Source organism: Acomys minous (assembly GCF_964271855.1).
Source record: "Acomys minous genome assembly, chromosome: 6".
NCBI classification, from domain to species: domain Eukaryota; kingdom Metazoa; phylum Chordata; class Mammalia; order Rodentia; family Muridae; genus Acomys; species Acomys minous.
In genome coordinates this window covers 15,988,100-16,000,948 of record NC_140487.1, presented here as the reverse complement: position 1 = coordinate 16,000,948, position 12,849 = coordinate 15,988,100, and the positions used below count along the sequence as shown (strand labels likewise).

The 12,849-nt window shown below is 36.0% G+C and overlaps 1 pseudogene across 1 annotated transcript; it reads right to left on the bottom strand.

Moving 5' to 3' along the window:
* Positions 1-9,929: 9,929 nt before the first annotated feature.
* Positions 9,930-10,574, bottom strand: LOC311599097 (small ribosomal subunit protein eS4-like; annotated as a pseudogene). The gene has a single exon. The product of its transcript is annotated as a small ribosomal subunit protein eS4-like (transcript).
* Between the last annotated feature and the right edge of the window lie 2,275 nt (positions 10,575-12,849).

Genomic DNA, 12,849 nt, shown 5'->3' with positions numbered 1-12,849 from the left:
TTTTCAAACCAACAGTACTTCACATGCATGAGATGAAACATCAAAACAAAAATAAGCAGTGAGTGTTTCAACACATCTTGATAAACATAAATACTCCAGAGTCAACTTTCCTCATGAGACGAGATTTCTTATTTTAGCAAAACAGATTCAACTGAAAAAAAAACTGACCAGATAAATACTAACTGGAATGAACCTAAAATAATTTTTTCTGTATTAAACACAAAAAAGTTGAATTCCTACTATAATTGTCATTCTGGCCTCATTCTGAAGATAGAAAGATCTATCTTCCCTGAAGTATTTATAGAAATCTTTTGAGATGAAGGAGTAAATATATGCTATTTATGTTGAATTAATTTAGTTCTTTCTGGTGAGTTTGAATGTACAAATTTTTACATCAAAAATAAAATATCATAGAGTGACTTGCTATAAAGTGAGACATTTATATATAAAATAAAGACTGATAAAACATAATGTTTTTCTACTTTCTTTTCACTGAAGAGTAAATATCTCACTACTCAAAATACAATTCATATTTTGCTAAGTATGTGTTTGTCTTTTAGCAACAGAATTACTGGGAAACAACGGCTCATCTAAGATATAAAACAATCAATGATGGTTAGGATAGTGGATAATGATGTAAGAATTGGGCTAATATTGTCAAAATTTATATAACCTAATCACCCATTTTTTTACGTCGTAATAGCTGAAGTTGGAAGAAAGATCTTAGACAAACTACATATGAGTTCTGTTGGTTCAGGTGAACTAAATTGACAGGTAATCCATTTTTACAGATCATATGTATGTAAACAGTTATTGTGCAGTGACACAATGACACATTCCATTTGACTGTTTTAACAGTCAGTTTGCTGAGGAGAAGGATATAGGAGTGAGTGGGTGAAGGTGTGCTGAGGGGGAGGAACTGGAGAAGCTGAGGGAACAAAACTGTCATCTTTGAGATGTAAAGTAAGTAAACAAATGAATTAATAATAAAATAAGATAAAATGTCACAATCTGTCTTAAAATAGAGCATTTCCTTTAACAAAAACAAAAGTCCACAAATAGAGCTAAAGTGGTAACAGGAAAAAATGCTATGTGGAAAATAAAAGTTAAATTATAATTATAATTAAATAATTGCAAATATAATATAATTGGACATTTTCTATTTAAATCTTTAGTATCCTCTGGTGGACTTCTATATAAAACCTAATTTGAAGGCAAATAATAAGCGGTAATATAATATTCATACACATAATGTAATTTTTATAATAATCAATAAAATACATTTCCTTATGATGACTTATGGTATGCATCACTATATGTAGTACAAATTAAAAGGGTCAAATCTGGTGAAATATTAAGACTAGGTCAAACAATGCTACAATGTTTAAATGAAATAAAATACATAGAAATAGACAATTTGTTGTGTTCCTCAATATCTTAGATTTTTCTTCAAGAAATGGTCAAGTGTATAGCATAGCAGTTATTTGTGTTGAGAAATCTTCCATATGGGAACATGATACATTTTTGGGAAAAAAAAGCAGTAGTTTATTTTCTTTTTAAAAGTTAGTCATTTTTAAAATTAATTGCTATTGTTACATGGGAATTGGAAAAGATAATCAAAGGGTTGGAGTATGAGTGAGAGGGAACTATATAAGCACTATATCAGCACTTTCTTTTGTTAGAATAGAGTATATTGTTTTTTGAGACCCTAACTCTTCTTCACCCAGTCATATAGGTACATTTTTATCTGCCTTTGACCTAAAAGTTGTTTTTTAAATTTTTTAATTTTTAATTTTTTACATTTATATTTACATTATTCCACATATATACAATAAACTACCTATAGCAAGAACAGCCATGACACAATCAGGAATTATATAAATGTTACATTCTTGGTATTTTGGCTAGGTGTTGAAGGTGTTGAAGAAAACACCTTTCCTACCTTGGTGCATCTAAAATTCTGAATGTAAATAAATCTCTATCACATCTTGTCATTATCAACTTAAAACATCTATCTAGATCTGAAGACATCTTAACCACTAAACAACTAAGTTTCATTGTAAAACTTAGCTACCTGCTCTTCAACTCCATCAGCGACTTGAGAAGGAGTACACTGTGTTACCTGAGTATGCTGGGAATGCAGGTTAGTAGCTGTGGAACATACTTTTTATAGGAGACTTTTTGGGTAACAAAACCTTTTGTGGGGGTGACAAAGCCTTTATTGTAATGTAATATAAAGAATATATATATATATATATATATATATATATATATATATATATATATATATATATACACACATCCAGTTTCAGCTATTATTTGAGACAATAAGACAATAATAAAAACCGGGGAGTAACAATTATATTATTGGATAGTGTAGTACTATTACAAATATGATATGTTTCCTACCTAAAATAATGAAGCTGCTAACCTCAAACTATTTTCCCTGAAAAAAAAATATCTGCTAAGCTCTTTACTCATAGCACAGTGTCTATCACATTTGTGAATTTGCCCTGAAGAGTGCGCCGACATCATCTAATCCACAGGAGAAACCTTAAAACGCACTGGGAAATCACAAAATATAATTGCTAGTCTTCATATCTTTTAAAAGAAGCTTTTGCTTAATATTGATTTAAAAGGACTCTCAAAGGTGCTAAATCTAACAGAATATTGCAAAGGGTAGCCATTTATATTCATTTTTGATGTAGTTAAAACTTCCATTGAGCAGTAGTGTCATTTTGTGAAAGCTTACTTTAGGTAGCTTCTTATTACAATGTAAATTAAATTTCTGTCCTTCAATGCTCAGATTAATTAATTACTTAATTAAATTATTTATTTATTATTCATTTATTCATTCATTCACATTACATCTTGGAGAAGTAATAAAAAAAGCCAGCAAAAGAGTCCATGCCAGAAAGAGTCCCTGATCCCTTTTCTAGAGAACCCACGTGAAGCATGAGTTGCTCCTCAGGTACATCATCGTAGCGCGGTCTAGGTCCAGACCAATTAAGGTGCATGGTTGGTGTTTCAATCTCATCAGGCCCCTCTGGTGCTGGTTAGTTGGCTCTGTTGGTCTTCTTGTAAAGCTCCTGTCTCCTCCAGGTCCTTTTCTCCTTTCTCTCACTTCTCTACAAGACTCCCTATGCCTCGCCAAATATTTGGCTGTGAGTCTCAGCATTTGTTTCAACTGCAGTTGGGTGGAGCCTCTCATAGAACAACTCTGCTAGGCTCCTCTCTGCAAGCACAGCAGTGTATCAGGGGTTGGTTCTCTCTCATGGGGTGTGTCTTGGGTTGGGCCAGGCATTCATTGATTGGGTATTCCCTCAAACTCTGCTTCATCTGCTATCTCTGTATCCCTGCAAATATATAGGCAAGGTAAATTTTGAGTCAAAGTTTTTGTAGATGGGTTTGTATTCCCTCCCTTTACTAGAAGATTTGTAATAGCCAGAATCTGGAAACAACCTAGATGTCCCTCAACTGAAGAATGGATAAAGAAATTATGGTGTGTTTGCACAATGGAATACTACTCAGCTGAATAGAAAGAAAGAAATAATGAAATTTGCAGAAAACTGGATGGAGCTCATAAAGATCATCCTGAGTGAGATAACCCAGACCCAGAAAGACACACATGGTATGTACTTACTTATAAGTCGATTTTAACCATATAATACTGGATAAGCATACTACAATGCATAGACCCAAAGAAGATGAATAACAAGGAAGATCCAAAGTTGGATACTTAAATTTCACTTACAAGGGTAAATAGAATAGACAGAGGTAGTGGTTGAAGAAAGGGAACAAGGTACGAGAGGAAGCAACACTCAAATCATATTATTTCATTTGTAGAGAGAAATAAAACATAATAAATTATATTTGCAAAGGATATTGGTAGATTATTATGACACTGAAGACACATCCATGAAAAAGCAATCATTTGTACTTATGAGATTTTATGTCTTTTAAAAGTTTATTGTACTGTTTATTTATGATTGTGAATGTGCATCATTGTATCTGCCATGTGTGTTCAGGTAGTTGCTGAATCCAGAAATGGACATTTGATCCCCCAGAGTTGGAATTATAGCCAGTATGAGTCACCCATTGTGGGTGCTAGGAATTGAACTGAGATCTTCTGGAAGATCACCAGTCACTGTTAACTGCTAAGCCATGTGTCCAGTCTCCATCAAAGCTCTGAGAGTTATTTGATTGGCCTTGCAGCCTTATTAACACATTTAGTAAAATTTAGCTACTCTAATTCTGTCATTTACTAGTTGGGGGAAAGAAACAGTAGAGAGAAAGAAGTAGGAAAGAAGAGAGGAGAAGAAAGAAAGAGGAAGAAAAAGAAACTATGTATAGAAAAATATAGAGAGAAAGTTCATAGTGATAGATAGGCAGACAGACAGATGATATATGATAGATTAGATAGATAGATAGATAGATAGATAGATAGATAGATAGATAGATAGAAAGATAGATAGATAGATAGGGAGTTGGGACTAGTATAGGTGTACATATACACTTTCCTATATGCAAGAAATGTTATGGAAGAGCAAGAACTTAATATGAGTCTACTGTACCTTTTAGGCAGAAATAGAGTGTGAGAAACTATACACTTAGGATTTGATGTGTAATATCAAAACAGTCGCTGGTAATTGGAATATGTAACCCTGTGGTATATTAAAAAACACCAAAATGCACTTACTAAAATAGAAAACATGAGAAATTATTATCTAGGGGCAGAGTAAACTCATTATAAGAATTATGATCAGAAAGGAAAAGTGCAATATTGCAGAGTTCCTAAACAATATGCCCTACCCAAACGTGGTTAGAGACCTTGACATTCTAATATGATAAATGAAGATGGGATGTACTTCTCTATTCCTAAGGTGGCCTCGGGGAAGAGAAAATCTGATTGAACAACCTGGGAAAATGTGTCAAAGCTATTTTCTCTGGAAGCAATAACTGAATTTTAGTGCTAAATCTAGCTATAGTATTTATAAAATGTAGCAACATTTGTATGAATTATTTACATTAAACATGTCCCATGGAACACTTTGTGTTTCTACTTTAAGAAAATGCAGGGGTTCTTTTTCCCGGTTGTAGAGAAGGAATTAAAAGACATCTCACTCCAAATTACTTTGGAAACATAGGAACGTCACAACCTCCACAATGATTCAGGATGCTGGTGCAACATCCCTCAACACTTCCTCACTCACTGTTCAATAACTATTTGGTGAGTATTGGCTATTCATTATATTGAAATGCTAAGGATTAAAAAAAGACACAATTCCTGAACTTAAAGTCTTTAATAGTATTTTGAGAATAAAGAGAAATCCCATATTTATTAGTGACCCTTTACATCAGTTGGTCTTTAGGACCAACCCGGAGGTAGAAAGGATGCCATGCTCTTGTTCAGGAGCTAGAGAATTCTAATCTAATGCATGAACCCATAAGCTGAGGTCTGCATGCCAGGGATAACAGAAAGTCACAGAGAAATATCACACAATGCTCATACAGGAGGGTATGGACAAACTGCCTTCTCTCTAACTTGAAAACTGCAAATTTTGAGAAGTCACTGGCTAGAATCTATTCTGAGCTTCAAGGTCATAGAACTTTCGTAGTGTTAGATGGGGAATTTTTCTGACATTTGCTTCTCTGGTATGAAAAATCGTCAATGGTACAGATTGTATTATATAAAACCTCATATATTTACTAGGCTTATCTTTCCATATAAATTATATTTTAAGTGATTTAGCACAATTTTATCCTCTTCAGAAATATTTATTGCTGCACAAATTGGCTGATACCAAGTTAAAATTCATGTTGAAAAAAAAAACCCCGTGTTCTATTTAACGTTTCTGAACAGGGTAAAAATGGCAGTAAATCATTAAAAATATTCTTTACGAAGTAACTATTAAGGTCATTCAGGTAGAAAAAGGGATGGAGAGTGAATAGAGTGTTCTCAAGCAAAATAGCGACTATTTATAAATGACTTTGAAAAACAACGTTAAAAAGCTTTTCAGAAAATATTGTCTACGATAATGGATAAAACACTGAAATGACACCCCCAATCTTTCTTGAGTGTGTGAGATTCTCAGTGTTATGGTAGTGAGGATCGCGTTTTGTATGGATATAGCAGAGCCCTCAATTCAGGAGACAACGTAATAAAAGGAGAAAGTCCAACAGCAAAATAAAAGGCTCAAAGAGTATTCTGAGAGAGCCTGAGATAAAATCCCAGTCAACAGAATGAAGACTGACTGTATGTATGTCCTCTTACTGTCCCAACATTACCATTTACAGACACTGGAATGTCTGCAATCACTGACAATATCAGTGTTGGTAAAACTTTTCATTTGCTATCAGTGAATAGGAATCACTGAAACTTCCTGGCCTTGTCTTCTGAGTTCTGCCATGGTTATCCTGGGACTTTTCAAAGGTGACAAGAAATTGCCTCTGACTAAAGGCTACACCACAGTTTTAAACTGTTAAATCAAAGAACTGATATTTCTTTGTTCTTTGTTCTTTGAACCAGAAGTAAATTACATGAAAAAAAAAAACCATACTCCTTCAATGACTGACTATAGTAAAGAAAGAGTAAATTCACAAAATAAGTAAGCAAAATATTTAGAATGATTGTTAGAGAGAACATAAAGCGTAGAAAAGTCTGGGGTGTAGCATATGTTGAGAGTTTGTAAATGCGAAGAGGGATCTTTCTCTGAGATGACATTCCACAAGAATTCAAAGGGAATCAGAGGTCTCATGGTCTATATAATCTCGGAAAATAAATTTGGCCAAGAAAAGATGCAGAACAGGTGCTGAGAGACACAGCATGTAATACAGGTCCTACTTTATTTCTTACTATCCAATTAAAATGAATATTTCAAAGAGAGAGAATTAAAAGGAGGCCCTCCTCAGCACCTATTTGTCAGTTTTAGTACCTATACTTATTTTTTCTCTTACTTTCCCATGTCTAGATACTGCCTTATAAAGTGGAATGAGATAGTATCGCCGGCACCATACTTGAATTAATTTATTCCAATTAAATTTTGTTTTTCTCTTTTGTAAATTCTAAACTTCCTCAATCTTCAAGGTAAAGGCAAAAATCTGCAGAATGGAGAAATGATGAACATGTGAAAAAAGGTTAATACCACAAAAAAAAAAACACTTCAAATGAAAAGAAGTAATAATACATCAAATGAATGTTCAAGTGCCCACAGGACTGTCAGTTCTTATACTCTGTCAAAAGTTGTATAAATTAGCATGTGCCAGTGGTTTTAATAAAAAAAATGTCACTAATATTCTCAGGCATTTGAATACTTAGTGCAGCTGTGTGATCTCACAGGAGGAAGAATGTCCCTGGAATAAGGCTTTGAGAATGTAAAGAATTCATAATGTGTCTAGACAGCTCTCTCTCTCTGATTTGTGGAAGTGGGTAGTTCAGGACATATTTATTCAACTCTTATTCCAGCCTCCATGTGTCCTGCCTAGTGACTGACTCCACTCCACCGTCATGGACTCTGATCCTCTGGAGCCATAAGTTCACATAAACCCCTTCTTCTGTTGTGTTTCCTTGATCATGGTGTTTTACCACATCAATAGAAAAGTAACTAATGCATATGTATTCTTAATTTTTAAAAAAATAAGCAACTACTATAAGATAATTGTGGTTGGTAAAAGAACAGCACACTCATCTATCTGTAAAAATTACGGAAGAAAAATCACTCTGTGAATTTCATGAAGACTAGCTATGAGTCTGAGGTAGGGAACATGCCCATCCCTCCCCATGTTTCTGAGGTACAAGTACTTTCATCGTGGTTACAGGAGAGTCGTGCCAGGTTCTTCCCTGACTATGAAATTTTCACCTTTAAATGTGTTTAAAGAAATAGCTTTGATGTTCAGAACCCAGCTGGGATGAATCTGCCCAGAAAACTTACTTGTAATTTTAAAACTGTTACATATTTTAATTAGGTTAAGTCAATGTCACTGAAGGTAAACACAAAGGCAACAAATACATGAACAAATACAACATAACAAGCCTTTCTTTGGACAAAATTTCCTCTGATAGAGAAAAGTTAACAGTGTAGAATGAATAAACAGACAGAGGGGTTAGAAAAATAAGGAAAGGTCTTAGACAATGTAAAAAGCTTTCAAAAACCTTTGACAATATTTTGCAAATAACACTAAATAAAAGTATCAATGCTAGTAACCAACTCAAATCACCCTAAATGCCCAAAGTCAACTGCAAGAATCTGATCTTGACAAAAATAAATGGGAAGGGATTTCTAAATGTCCTGTATGTGCATGTGTGCACGTGCATGTATGTGTATGCTGTATAAAAGATTTAGCAGTTCCACAAGAAAGCTGTTGGAATGACCTTGCTCATCACATTTATAACATGCTGGATGGGAGCCTTGGGTAAGATAAGACACTGCCCTTCTCTCCTGCCTCAGGATGAAGCTTGAACTGGAACAAGCCCCACACCCACATGCAGATCAATATGAGGCCTGGGTGTTTCTGACTCCCAACCCCCAGATGCTATAATTGCTGCAAAGCAGTATAGCAAGTTCTGAGATAAAACTATAGCACTGTCTCAATACGCAAGGGCCTGAGGGCATGGTAATAATGTACATCTATAGTTCCAAGCTGAGTGTTAGCGAGATGCTCAACACTCCTCATCAAACCGCCATGTCAGAATCACTCTTGTACTTTTAAACTCTTGAGAAGCACTGTGACTTCTTAGCCATAGTGAAAGGCCTTTAAAGGACAAAGGATCACCATGAGGAGTGTGTGAACTTGATTCCTGGAGTCACAAGGGCTTGAATTTCTACCCTCTTTTTTCCCTGATGTGCCTCAGAGAGGCTGGAGCACATGTAGTACCCTGGAGGTATGTGTTGAGGACAGTAATATTTTCTTAATTAGGTAAATTTTCTTAATGTTGTTTAATTTACAGAAAATGTTTCTAAATTAGTGCTTTTCTCTTTTTATTACTTTTTTCTATTTGCTCTGCTTGAATGTAGCTAAGGATAATGTGCTACTGTGGATGCTAGCAGACACACTGAGTATTGCCCATGTCCACGTCTTATTCCACGCTCACAGGACCTCGGCTAAGTCTCTATTTTAACCATTTATGACTGTGAGCCTATAAAGAAAATAAGGAAGTTTGACCATAGTGGCAATCAGAAAGTGGAAGTTATACAGTGATTATTCTTTTTATTATCCATTAAGCCACATGTCTCAATGACTTTACTAGACAGACAAGAACACATTGTCTTGAGCCACTGTGATTAAAAATTCTGTTAACAGAAGATGAAATGATCACATTTGTTTTTATAGCAGTCCATGTAAAAGAGGACAAATTAAAGTGCTGGGATTTTAATCGTTGGCGTTCTGACCAGGAAAATGTCTTGGTCAGTGATTTGAAAAGGGCTGAGGAGGTGGCTCAGTGGATAAAATGCTTGACTTACAAGTATGAGGGCCTGAGTAAGATCCCCATAACCAATTTTTACCCATTGTGCAGATTAATCTAGCACATCATAATGAAAGGTTTGTAGCAAGAATGTAAACACTTCCCCAGCTTCACCCACTGCTCTGTTTGGACACTAGCCTCTTGTCTCTTCATCAATGGAGAGGTGGATTCCTTTTCCTCTGGGAAGAGAAAGCCATGGTTCATTGCGCTTGCCCATAACAAAAGTGTTAGAAAGCCTGTGGCTGCCTGGTCTTCAACTCCATCAGAAACTTGAGAAGGAATAAACTCGATTACCTGTATGCCAGGAGTTCAGGTTAGTAGATTTCCAAATGAGAAGATGACAGAGACAGTTTGCTACCTGAACAGTCACCCAAAACTCTCTATTATGTTGGATCATCATCTTCGGCCTTTTGGCCCAATATATCTGACAGGTATATTTGTGAGTTAGGAACTATTGAGGACTTGCTTACCCTGTCTTGGCAGAGTTTGGAAGTTGACTAATGCTATTCTCTCTCTCTCTCTCTCTCTCTCTCTCTCTCTCTCTCTCTCTCTCTCTCTCTCTCTCTCTCTGTTTGTGTGTGTTGGTGATCACACCAGTTCTTCCCAAGTTAGCACCTCCAGTCACCATACATAGGTTCCCCACATCAAACTTGATGAAGTGAGGTATTGTGCCCATCTCCAAATCAGTCTGAATGGTGTTGTTCACCTTGCTGAGGGGGTGAGGTAGTGAATAGTGTAAGCATAACGGGTCACCAGATATGGGAATCCTTTGTGTGTACAAAGATCTTCCTCACTTTGCACAATTTGTAATTGGCTTCCTCAGGTGTAATATGATGAACAGCAAATCATGCCTTGGTGTCATAGATCAGAGGAAAGTTCTCGCCAGTCTTATCAATGCCGATGACATCCATAACCCAGCAGGGTAAGTTATATCTGTCGTGACTTTGCCATCAATCTTAATGAAGCTCTGAATGCAAATATTTTTTACTTCATCACCAGTCAAGGTGTACTTAAGTCTGTTTCTTAGGAAAAGGGTCAGAGGAAGACATTCCTTCAGCTTGTGAGGACCAGTGGATGGAGGAGGAAACACACAATCCAACTTATTTAGCATTCAATTCTTTGGAGCCATTACACACATCAGATATTTCTTGGGACCACAAGCTATGGCTGCTCTGGAAATGGAAAGAGCCCCTTACCCATTTGTAAAAGCCTGGTGCTGTGGTCTGCTTGTAATCTCAGCTTCGGGAGGTAGAAAGAAGGGATCTCTATGACCCTGTGACCACGAAGCCTAGCCTAAGTTGAGATCTAAAATCCATTTAGAGACCTTGTCTACAAACAAACAAACAAATAAATAAATACAGCTGATGGATCTAAAGTTAGGTCACCTCTGGCCTCCACGTATTCATACATCCCAGTATGTGAATGCATGCATGTGTTTACACACACACACACACACACACACACACACACACACACACACACACAGTTTGGAAATTATAAAATAGCAGTTTATAACATATTAGCCCATATGCAAGCACAGTTTAAAGAAACAAATTTGGATGCATTTGCATTAACTCTCACATAAAACCATACTGAAAATAATCTGTGAGGCAAAGAAAGATGGAACAGTTTTAAAATTCAGAGTGAAAATAATCTTTCCTCTGGGTTTTCCTACTGCTGAATTTACTCTACAGCTTCACTAAGCTAAGGGTCTGATACTCAGATTGCTCTTCACGGTTAGGACCTCGGATTGCCAGTTTCTCTTCTCCAGCTCCCAAATAAAAGTGCTTGAAAATAAAGGCAGGAGAATTATACATTTTCTGGTATTTCTGAAATGAGGCCCTTAAATAACACTTACTTTCCTCATACTCAGAATAAAGCAAAACGCAGATATCAGCTGCCCCAGGAAGCCAGTGTTTGAATCGCTTTTTGAGGACTAGGAAGCCTGTGGTTGCTGAAGACGAAATGTACTTTGTTACGAGTCAACATAAATGTGAGTGAACAACTTCATTAGAAATGATAACCACCATTGCTCCACAAAAACAGGGTGCTCAGAGCCCATAGAAAGTGACAAAATGTAGGTATTATGGTTATGAAAGGGACATTTATCAATGGCTTTCCAAAACCTGCTCAGTCATTAAATGAGCAATTTTAACAAGTGGGCCCTTGCAGTTCGTGAAACACAACTCAGCCCACCGTGCTGTGGACTCCATCTAGCTTTCAGAACAGAGAGAGAGAGAGAGAGAACAACAGTGTTCTGGTCACTGCTGCTCAGATTGTACCTGCTTAAAATGCTAAGCCCTCCAGCAAGCTTTGCGGTTTTAAATGAGTGAGGCACGTTTTGGTTTTTCCTCTCTTTCTCCTAATTAATTGTGCCCCTCTTACCAAGGTTTCTTAGGACTTCTAAATATTTTGGGGGGAAACAGTTTCAATAAGAAGTCAGAAGGAAAAAAATCTCACTGTGGTTTTTTCTTATTGTAAAACTCTTCTATATTATTTATTGGTCAGTAGTCTTGAAGCTTGTGTTGAGATGCGCCATTCCAAAATTATTTCATAGCTATACAAAAATCTATAAATCCTTGGTGAGGATTATTTAATTAAATTTCAAATATTTTACTGAAAATTAGACACACCCCAGCCTCAGGCCTACAGAGATGGAATAAAAGCTAGCAATAGGTGGTGGTATTAGACATTCTGTACTTGGGAGCTAGCATAAGATTTTAAACATTCTGAATATACATTGAATATATCAGAAAATAGTTCTGAGCTCTGTGTATACCTCAGTGCCTCCTATAAGTAAAATAATATGCATTAGCTTTCATACACCTGGTACACTCAAGAGCTCCTAAATAGAATGTATGGGTTAACACTTCCAAAATTTTAAAACCCCCCTCAGGAACAGTCATAGGGGAGGGGAATAAGGGGAAAATGGGAGGGAGGGAAGAATGGGAGGATACAAGGGATGGGATAACCATTGAGATGTAACAAGAATAAATTAATAAAGGAGAAAAAATAGAATTGAAAAAAATAAAGGTAAAAAATAACTATGAAAACAAAAAAAAAGAAAATTTAATGGATGACTTTAAGGTATACTCAAGAATGAGAATCACTGGCCTAAAATCATGCAAATTATCAGTAAGGCAGATCTTGTTAAATGCTTTATTCAGACACCTTTGTAAGACAAAGGTGTTACAGCCTTTAAAACACACATACTCTTACATTATGTCAGTAAGGAAAATGGTGTGGATGAACTAAACATACAGAGAAAATCACAATTAAACAGTCGCAGGACTAAGAAAAGAAAGAGAATGTCCTCAGTTCCTAGGAGATCACAGGACAGACGAACACCTGAGCTGTTTGCAAGTCTGATCTTTCTACCATGTGAA